The sequence below is a fragment of the Pongo pygmaeus genome, chromosome 13 (genome assembly GCF_028885625.2).
Source record: "Pongo pygmaeus isolate AG05252 chromosome 13, NHGRI_mPonPyg2-v2.0_pri, whole genome shotgun sequence".
Classification (NCBI taxonomy): Eukaryota; Metazoa; Chordata; class Mammalia; order Primates; family Hominidae; genus Pongo; species Pongo pygmaeus.
In genome coordinates, this window is record NC_072386.2 from 73,274,466 (window position 1) to 73,285,450 (window position 10,985).

The 10,985-nt window shown below is 45.4% G+C and overlaps 1 non-coding gene across 1 annotated transcript; it reads right to left on the reverse strand.

The window, feature by feature from the left end:
• Window positions 1-333: 333 nt before the first annotated feature.
• On the reverse strand, window positions 334-474 carry LOC129044841 (U4 spliceosomal RNA). Its single transcript, XR_008504817.1, has one exon. It is a non-coding gene; the product is annotated as a U4 spliceosomal RNA (small nuclear RNA).
• Window positions 475-10,985: the final 10,511 nt, after the last annotated feature.

Sequence of the window (10,985 nt, forward strand, 5' to 3'; positions counted from 1 at the left end):
ATAGATTTTCATTGAGTTGTACCCTTTAGATGTGTGTTTATATAATTTATACCTCAATAAAAGAAATTTTTAGTTTTTAAAAACTTTGAACACCTGGAATAAGGAGTTATACTGTCCATAATCATTTACCTAGTAATTTTTTTTGCTCAGTTTCCATAGAGGTGGAGGTTGTAATGAGCTAAGATCACACTACTACACTCCAGCCTGGGCAACAGAGTGAGACGCCGTCTCAAAAAAAAAACAAAAAAAAACCTATTTTGGAAGAAAATACCTATTAAGAAGCTTGTTGAGGAAGAGAATGTAAAGACATGAATCAGGAGTCAAGGCAACCAAAGGCTATTTTCCAAGTCAAAAATTACCAATGCCAACTATATGCCAAATCATCCTGGTGAGGTATTGGGAATAGTTTTCAATTATCAATAACCGTGCCTCAGACAAACCTCATTGGCTATGATACTGCCACTGCACAAAGTTTGCCTAGTAAGTTTCATGTGCGCATTCACTAATGTAGAAAGTTTTGGAGATTAAGCAACTAATCATAATTATATAGTGATGTTCTGCTGGGAAAACCTTGAGACTGTGAAGAGAAATGCCTCCTTTGTGTATGTTAGTGTATGGTTTAGCAGGGGAAAATTTCTAGTGAGATGCCAATAGTCCAATCCTGCTTATATAGGAGCTACAACTTGTCTGGGAGGTGTTGGACAATGGAGGTGAAGTCAAAGGGAGATAAAGAAGCCAAAGGAGTGAGCCATGTTGTCTCCAAGAAAGAATGGACTCCACGGACTTTCCCAACCTTTCTCCTTCCAGGAAGCCAAAGCTCTGGAGGGAGGGGCTGCAGAGGCAGGTGCCTGCCCAGAGGCACATCTTCCAAGTACCAGGGACTCAGAGACCTGGGGGGACTCTCAGGAACCTGAGAGTGAAGAGGGCTAACCGGGGAAAGGTTGGAATTTGGCGCCCCCTACAGGACAAATTTATGCCCAAGAAGACACTGCTGGAAGTAAACCAAGTCACCCAGAATCTCTAGGGACATTTACTGAGGCAGGGGCAATTCTGCCAGCCGAGCATCCCCCAGACCCAAGAGCACCTGTCCAACGTGGAAGCGGCCTAGTGCAGAAAGCTGGCATCCCAGAGGAGAGATGAGGAACTCACCACGGATCTAGACCTCACTGGGTGGACCTGGACAACAACACCCCAAGTAGGATTCAAAGAGGTGCCATAGCTAAATCTGCTGTTTGTCTTCTATAAACATACTTCATGGGAAATCCTTGTGGGGCACTTTTGCAGGAGACTGCAAATGTTTTATTTGGGGAAAATTAATTCATTCCACATTCATCTGATACCTATTAATAATGTGCCTACTGTGCACCAGGCACTGTTCTGGATGCTGGAGAACAAAACAGGAAAGAAAAAAACCTACCCCAGGTCGCATGTACTGAAAATGTTACACTCTGAACAGATAACAACAACCACCAAATAAAAATCTATTTTGGGCCAGGCACGGTGGCTCTCACCTGTAATCCCAGCACTTTGGGAGGCCAAGGTGGGTGGATCACCTGAGATCAAGAGTTCGAAACCAGCCTGGCCACCATGGCGAAACCGCGTCTCTACTAAAAATACAAAAATTAGCCAGATGTGCTGGTGCGTACCTGTAATCCCAGCTACTCGGGAGGCTGAGGCAGGAGAATCACTTGAACCCAGGAGGCGGAGATTTCAGTGAGCCAAGATTGCGCCATTGCACTCCAGCCTGGGCAACAGAGCAAGACTCCATCTGAAAAAAAAAAAAAATCTGCTCACGCCTGTAATTCCAGCACTTTGGGAGGCCGAGGCAGGCGGATCACGAGGTCAGAAGATCAAGACCATCCTGGCCAACACGGTGAAGCCCCATCTCTACTAAAAATACAAAAAAATTATCTGGATGTGGTGACAGGTGCCTGTAATCCCAGCTACTCAGGAGGCTGAGGCAGGAGAATCACTTGAACCCCGGAGGCGGAGATTGCGGTGAGCCAAGATCGCACCACTGCACTCCAGCCTGGCAACAGAGTGAGACTCCGTCTCAAAAAAATAATAATAATAATAATAATTCTATTTTGGAAGAAAATACCTATTAAGAAGCTTTTTGGGGAAGAGAACATAAAGACATGGATCAGGAGTCAAGGCAACCAAAGACTAAATTTCTCTACATGGGAAAAGAACTAGAATTTTGAGCCAAATTAGATATCTGAGGCTTCAAAATGATAGCCATGTGGAATATTATATAGTGTGAGACAGTCAAAGAAATATCCCAGTCACGGGGTAGGCCAAGGGCTCTTAGTAAAAAAGATGTCTAATACTCCGCTTTGTGTTGTTTGATGGGCCTCTGTGCCAAGTTTCTTAGTTTGCTACCACCACAAAGGCCTTATAAGGTGAATGTGTTCCTGGAAAATTGCAGAGGGGCAGAATCCCTCATCTGGGCAAGGTAGTGAAGGGGTCAGGGCCATGGGAAAGGAGGAGCCAGGGTCAGAGATGACACTGGGAAGAGAAGCTCTGAAGAGTCTACAGTCTAGAGTGAGGACAGGGATTAAGCAATCTCACAGAGCAGGAGGCCTCTGGCTTCTGCATTACACAATTTACCAAGCAATTTCACGAACAAGGTTCACACAGCACTGACACAGTTTCCCTGCTTTCTCCTTTCTGTCTTCACATATTGAAGTATAGGAGTAGCCAGATAATTGTGGCTTTTATTTCTTCTACACTTAATAGAATTAACAGTCTTGATGTAACATAGTTCAAAGGTTCTGATGTGAGCATTCAACTTCCTCAGGCTTCAGCGTTGAAAGAACCTTCTCCACTGAAGGAATCCTTCGTAGAAGAGGCCATGGAAATATCTATGAGGTTTGCTGTCATACCAGCATTCCAGAGACTCATCTCTGTGTGGTCCTTTCCCCCACCTCGCCTGCTCCATGGAGGGAGGAGAGGGATATGTTGGAAACAGTGAGTTCCTCTTCAAAGGTTCCTGTCTTCTATTTTCAAAGCCTAACTTCCTTGCCTCCTTGCCCCTAGTTACGGCAAACAACCTTCCAGCCATTCCCAATCTGTAATCCACATCCATTCCCAATCTGTAACCCACATCAATTCCCAATCTGTAACCCACATCTGTTCCCAATTTGTAACAACCCACATCTGTTCCTTATTTGGCACGCGTAGTTCCGAAACTGCTCTTCCTGCTGCTGTAGCCCCCACCCCTGCTCCATTTGAAGTAGCTAATCCGGATCAGCTTAGATTGTGTGGTCCGACCCCAGCCAAAGGGGACCGAACACAGTAGCAGGGACTGACTGCGTTAGGGTTAAAACCCACTTCCCTCCTTTGTTTGGTGTGCTCTCGCAGTGACCAGAAGAACAAGCTGCTAGCACCCTTCTGAAGAAGTAAATTTGCCTTGCTGAGTGCTCATTTTCTTTGCGACTCTTATTTCCAACACTCTCACCTTAATCAAGTCAGAGAGGCTTGAAAAAAACTATATGGAGAGTTTGACATGTGTTTCCTGGGAGGTGGGTTATGCAAGATCTAGCATCTAGTGTGAAAGTCTGAAGGTGAGCAGTTTCAGCCGGGCTCAGAGGCTAGGATGGGTAAATGGCAGCCTCTCCAGAGCCTGACAGAATGAGGGTGCCCCACTGCTGCCCATGGGCCAGACTTAGACCTTATGGAAGACAGATGGTCATCTTAGAATGAACTAGACCAAGAAACTTTCCTGGGGAGCAAACCCTGAGAGCTAAGCTCCTGAATGCTGGAAGCTAAGGAATGAGTGGGTGGAGTCTTCGCAACCAGCAAATGGAGCAAGAAACACAAACTCTAATGAGAAGAAATACAAACCCTAACACTCGCCATGCATGAAACAGCCCCAGCAGAGAACCTCCAACGTACCCAGAGACCTCTGACATCAGATGAAAGTGCAACAGCCTGTTAATACCTGGACTTTTTTCTCGAATGCCCCATCTCCTTCAGAGAGGAGGTAAAGAGAAAGACAAATGAACCAGGTCCTCCTTCCCCATGGCAGACCCACAGGATAAGTCAGGCAAGAGCTGAGAGAGGTAAGAGATTTCCATGGGAAAGGAGGCTGGGGCTTAGAGATGCATTATTTTCATCCCTTGGTTCATGGTCCCATTCCTCCATAGTCAAAACCAGTAGTAAGGTATCTTGTCTTATTAAATAAGGTAACCTTCACGGTTCCAGGGATTAGGACTTGGATATCTTCAGAGGGCCACTATTCAGCCCACCACCATGGCCTTGGTGAAAATGTTCTCAAGGTAGTAATGGGACAGGACAAACCAGGCTACAGAGAGTGGAAAACTGAAAAGTGAGCAAGTGGAGATCCTAAGTATAGTCCACTATTTCAGGATGTTGGGCTATGAAGGACGAGAGAGTGAATAAAGTCAAATGAAGGTTTCATTCAAGATGGAAGAGGTTTGTCAGGTGTGGTGGCTCACGCCTGTAGTCCCAGCTACTCAGGAGGCAGGAGGATCACTTGAGCCCAGGAGTTCGAGGCTCCAGTAAGCTATGATCACACCACTGCACTCTAGCCTGGCTGATAGAGCGAGGCCTTGCCTCTAAAAACAAAAAAGATGGGAGAAGTTTGGGCAAGTTTAACTTCCAATGAGAAGGGGTAATTCAAAGGAAACACTGGAGAGAGGAGAGAAGTGGATGGCTTGGCCCTAGACAGGAGAAGCGGAGCAGGGAGGGTGTGATGCACACAGGTTTGGTGGAAAGAAGCCGAGGTTGTTTTGTCTCTGCCCATGGGGGACTGAAGGAAGTCATCTGTGGAGATTGAAGGAGGCTCTGGGTGGAGAGTCACCTGAGACTTGAGAAAAGGTGAGAAAGTGTGAGATGGTTTCTATAGAAAACTGGAAAAGTGCTGGAAAGAGAAGGGGATGGTGCTCTCCAGGCTCCTCTAGGCTTCCTCGTGGACATCCTTTCTGATGCCAAAGCCCACGTGACCTAAAACCACTGGCCCTCATGCTGTCTTCACTGTCCCAGAGGCAGGAGGAGATTCGGGCTGAGACAGGATGAGGGTCTCCCACCTGAGACCCAGCTCACCTCTGTACGAGGACTCAGGCCCAATCCTGGAAGCCCTGGTGGGGCACACATGCTGTGCTTCCCACCACCTCCTTTGTCTATTACCTGAGACGCCAAGCAGAGCTCCTCCTCCTGGGTGTTCTTCCCATGCATATCAGCTCTTGCAGATGGCAGCCTCGAGAGAGGGCTCACAATCCAGCAGTTCTGCATAAACAGCCGGACTCTGATTTCAATTTGGGCTTAATCTGGATCTCTCCCACCCACAGGCTGAGGAATGTTCTCCTTGCCTATACTACAGCTTTTTCTCCTGGGCAGTGCCCTCAGATCTCTTTATGCTCCCAGAATCCTCTCTTCCTGGTTTTTTATCAGAACCTGGGAGGGTGGGGCAGGGGCACAGGAGTAATCCTCATCTGTCATGCAGTCATGCAGCTACAGTGGTGTCATCTGTTCAGTGAACACTTGTTCCCAGAGCACCTTCTCTGTGCCAGGCATTGTACCGATGATTGGGACACAATTGTAAGGAAAACAGGTATATCAGGATCCACGTGGAGCTGGCAGTCTAGTATGGGACAGGCATTAAACCAAACACACAAAATAAATGCCTAAGTATAAATCGTGACATGTGCTATGAAGGAAAAGAGCAGATTCTATGATCAGGAGAGATGGGAGAGGGGCAGTCAGGGAAGTCCTATCTGCGGAAGTGACAGCAGTCCCCTGTGAGCTAGGACCTGAAGTGTACACCTGAGTTAAGAGGAGTTAGTGGTGGGTCAGAGAGAGCAGCAAGTGCAAGGGCCCAGGAGAGAACACACCTGACAAATTAAAGGGCTTGAACTAAGGCCAGTGCATAGTGACAGTAAAAGACAGGGCTCGAGAGGTAGGTAAGTGCCGGATCACATGGAAAGTTGCAGGTAATTTTAAGCACTTGAATTTAACTCTAGGTGTGATGATTCCCCATCCAGCGTCTGCAGTGCAACAGCGATGGTCTATTTCTAAAATATATATCTAAAAGATATATATATCTAAAAGATATATATAAAAAAATATATATATATATATTTTAGATATTCTATATCTAAAAGATCCTCTGGATGCCACATGTAAAATAGATCACTGGAGTGAGGAGACACAGAGTACACCAAGAGTAGATGCAGGACAACAAAACGAGGCAATTGCAGCAGTTCAGAGGGACAAGGTGGCTTGGACCAGAAGAGTGGTGTGGTGATCAGGGAAAATGGACATTTGGGGAATATGTTTCTCCATATGCACAGAAAGGCATGGAACTAGAGGAAGGACAGAAAGAGAAGAGAAAACCACCCAGCACTGAGTGTTCAGGAGCCCCAACACTGAGTGACAAGAGTCAGGCTGTCACAAGGTAAAGCTGGTAACCATGACCATAGTCCACAACAATACTGAGCAATTGCCCTGTGCCAAACTCTAGGCTACATTTTTACACGTATTATCACGTTGAATATTCTATGACCCTATGACAGAGCCTTGGTACCCAATGACCATGGGACCTTCCACGCCAGCCTGCACTGGCTAATTCCAAAAGTCTTTGACATGAAAAAATACAAACCTCTGCCTTATTTCAAGCACTGCTGTTTCCAGCCTGTTACAAGTAGCTGCACCAAGTCTAAACCAATAGGGAAACATGTCGAGATATCTCATGGAATCCACAGAAGAGGTAAGCCTTCAGGTTTAGAGATGGGCCAGCACCAGGACAGCTTGGGTGCCTCAACAGGAGGCCTTGGGCTCTAGAGCACTGCCCTTCATCTGCCTTGGCTTGGGGATCTCCCAGGGTCAGCTCCACATTCCAAATTCCCAAGAGATAATAATCTGATTGGCTCAGTCTGGGTCTCATATCCTTCCCTGGACCAATTGGCTATGGTCTAGGGGGCAGGATTGCTGCTGGGCTCCCCACTACCACCGAAGGTCCACTGCTGACAACTAACAGAGTGACCACTGCTAACAACTAACGGGGTGGTAGCAGTGAGATTCTGCACACACACCCCAGGGCCTTTAAACATGCTCCTCCCTCTCTCTGGGTCCTCTCCCCACTATTCCTTGCCTGAGTAGCTCCTCTTAACCTTCTGATCTTGCTAAAATTGTCACTTTTTCAGGGACGCCTTTCCTACCCCACTCTCAATCCAAATTAGGTCCCTCTGTTACAGCTTCTCATCCTCTTCCTTCACAGGAAGGAAAATATTTCTGGTGCGCCTTATTTCATGTTTAGGCCTGCCTCCTCCACCAGTCTGTAACCTCCTGGATGGCAAGAACCACATTTGGGCTTCCCCCCACTCTACCTGCCAAGCTTTGAACCTAATGTCTAGCACACAGTTTGTGCTCAATAAATATGTGTTGATTGAGTGAACCAGAACAAACATATCACATTTTCAACATTCTCGATTTTCCAGAGACTGCTTTCTCAAGATACAGCCTGACACCTTCAGCCTGTGGCCCACATGGGCCTGTTCTAACTTTCCTGGATGCCTTAAATTTGTGTCAGGGAGGACCCTGGTATAGTACGAGAAGCTCTGGACAAGGCAGCAGGGGATGGGGTTTGGGTCCCAGCTCTGGATAAGTCACTTCACTCAGTTGAATAACAAGTTTCCTCATTCACAAATGAGGTTTTTGGATGAGATGATTTACAAAGCTCCTCTAGCACAAGTGTCTGGAATTCTGCTGATAACAATTCAATATTCTGTCCATGGTTGAAATTGCCCTGAACATGTGAAAAGAGAGAGATGTCAAGTGTTTACAGAGAGAAAGAATATATATTTCAGACAAAATCCACACCAGCTAGCTGTTCTTTAATGACAATCATTATAGATAGAAAGCGGCCAAAAAGCAATAAAAAGTACAGAGTTGAAGATAATGAGAAAAACTGCCCATGAATGGAAAAATAGGGGTTCTTCTAGTAACATAAAGTGAAAGGCCCAGGAACCTTAGTACCAGAGTGTGCAGAGCTCAACCTGCATCCCTTTGTAGAGGGATGGGAAGGAAAGGGGTGTTCCCCACCCTAACCTCCCAACTATCACCAGTTAGCTCAGCCTGCACTAAAAGAAACCTCTGTAGCTGGAGTCCTGATTTCTTAATCCAATCTCAGATGTGGCCAACAGCCAAGTAAGTTACTGTTGAGACCCACATCCTCCCCCAAGAGATGACCAACATGCGCAAGATTTTGTGGCTATTCTATATGCATGACATACTGAAAAACAATGTCACATAAATAATGAAATGGCACACCATAGGAGTGTGTCTCTCCTGAATTGTTCAGCATGTTCTTTACCTTCATAACTTTGGCTCTTTGTGTTAAATGTAAAATCTTTTTTAACATAATCTTGTACTTACATGCCTATTTCTCCCTTCAATTGCATTTAGTCATATATATTTTTAAATAAGGTATATATTGTAAAACAAATGGGCTTGGAATTATCCATCCAAAATTTGTAATAGGACACTATTAAAACCAAGGTCCTCGTATAAATCGTCTTGAATCATGTGATGTTATGGTTAAAACTGAAAGGATTTTGGATTTTAGTGTCAGACAAGAACTTTTTCAAGCCCCCAGTTCACCATTTATTAAGTAGTTCTTCAACCTCACAGTGCCTGTTTTCTCATCTGCTAAATCCCAATCTTACAAGGTCACTGTGAAAAGTAAATGAGACGATGTATTTAAGTGATGTGCCCTGCATCTGAATCACTGTAAGCCTCTCCTTTTCCCTCTTCCACTCACCAGGTGGTGGGATTTCAGGGGTCAGACCAATAGCTAGAGGCAGAGCCAGGTGTCCCAGAACCCCAGCTACTGTGTCTCAGAAGTGTAATAAAGGCTCAAGCCAAAGAGGGGCCTTAGGCATCATCTACTTCACTGACCCTCTCCCCTTGATCTAACAGATTAGAAAATTGAAGCCAACAGAACTGATTTCCTTTTTTACCTTATTTAACCAATAAGTTTATTTATTTGTTGAGCAGTTGCCATGAAAGGCACTGTGTTAGGTCACTGGCATTCAAGTACTAATTCTGAATTCGGCAGTGTGCTAGGTGCTATAAACATGAACCATATCAAGGATGAAATATACTTAGAGACATGCCAGTCCTCTCAAAACCCCAGTCCTGGCCGGGCACAGTGGCTCACACCTGTAATCCAAGCACTTTTGGAGGCGGGTGGATCACGTGGTCAGGAGGTCGAGATCAGCCTGGCTAACACAGTGAAACCCCGTCTCTACTAAAAATACAAAAAATTAGCCAGGCATGGTGACAGGCACCTGTAGTCCCAGCTACTCAGGAGGCTGAGGCAGGAGAATTGCTTGAACCTAAGAGGTGGAGGTTGCAGTGAGCAGAGATCACACCATTACACTCCAGCCTGGGCAACAGAGCAAGACTGCCTCAAAAAACAAAAAAAACAAACAAACAAAAAAAAAACCCCAATCCTAGAGGAAGTTGGGAAGGAGGTGCAGAGGGTCAGAAGAATACTATGGAAAAGGTTATGAATGATCCTTTAAGATAGAAAAAATAAACTAATCATCAGCATATTGTATCAAGCCAACATTATTGCTAATCGTGATAATTCATCCATATTGAATCCATCACTATCTATCATGAACCAGGCCATTGTTAATCAATAAGCACCATCTTGCACAAAACATCACCATGGCAAATGCTTTGCCTCAGCATATTCAGTGGATGTTCTGCAGAATGTGACTCTGCTCCCCAGGGGGAAAAGGAACATTCACAGCAGTACCAGCTGCTTTCCAGAAACCCCATGTGCAGAAACTCTTGAGGTACTTTTCACGTCTGTAATTCTGAGGGACTGTTATTCTTTTCCTGCTCATCCTCAGTGAATAGACTACTTCTGGAACCTGCTGCAGTCAACTCAAACAGTAGACAGGTGTCATGACAGTGCAGAAGAAAAAACAGTGATGATATGTGAGTGTGTCTGGGAACCCGTGGGGCAGAAGTCAGAGTGGAAAAGGGCAGAACATCAGTTTGTATCAAACAACCACAAATATCAGCAACACCCAACATTCAGCATTTACTTCTCACACGGCTATGGGTTCTGCCCTCTCAGCTGAGCCCACCCAGGTATCTACAGATTGATTGGCAGTTGCCTCAGCTGGGCAGCTTGGCTTTAAGGTAAAGGTCTAACTGGTTGGGGCTACTCATAGCAGGTTGGGCTTACATCTGCTCTATGTGTGTCAATTCTGGGGGGCAGGAGACAACAGTCTCATAGGCAGCAGCAAACTCTTCTCAAGGTGATGGCAGAAGCATAAGCAGTCAAGCAGAAAAAGTGACATTTCTTAAGGCCTAGGCTCAAAACTGGCACACTGTCACCTTCGCCCTCATTCTATCAGCCAGAGTAAGTCAGATGGCCAAGCCCAAAGACAAGGGGCACAGTGCTTCATACAGAGGACTGCAGAGTCACATGGTAAGGGCACGGGATGTTGGTACAGAGCAGAGTGAAGAAAGGGGCCACTAAGTCAGTAGACCATAGACAGGCAGAGAGAAGTATCTAAACCAAACAGAGCACAAAATCAGGGTAATGCCGTCTACCAGTGTCTGATCAACAAGAAATACAGCTATAAGAAAGTATCCGTCCTAGCCACAGCAATCAGACAAGAGGAGGAAATAAAGGGCATCCAAATTGGTAAAGAGGAAGTCACACTGTCACTGTTTGCTAATGACATGATCACATACCTAGAAAACCCTAAAGACTCATCCAAAAAGCCCCTGGGTACATGAATTCAGCAAAGTTTCAGGATACAAAGTTCATGTACACAAATTAGTAGCCCTGATAATACCAACAGTGACCAAGCTGAGAATCAAATCAAGAACTCAACCCCTTTTACAATAGCTGCAAAAAAATAAAATAAAATACTTAGAAATATACTTAACCAAGAAAGTGAAAGACCTCTGCAGGGAAAACTACAAAACACTGCTGA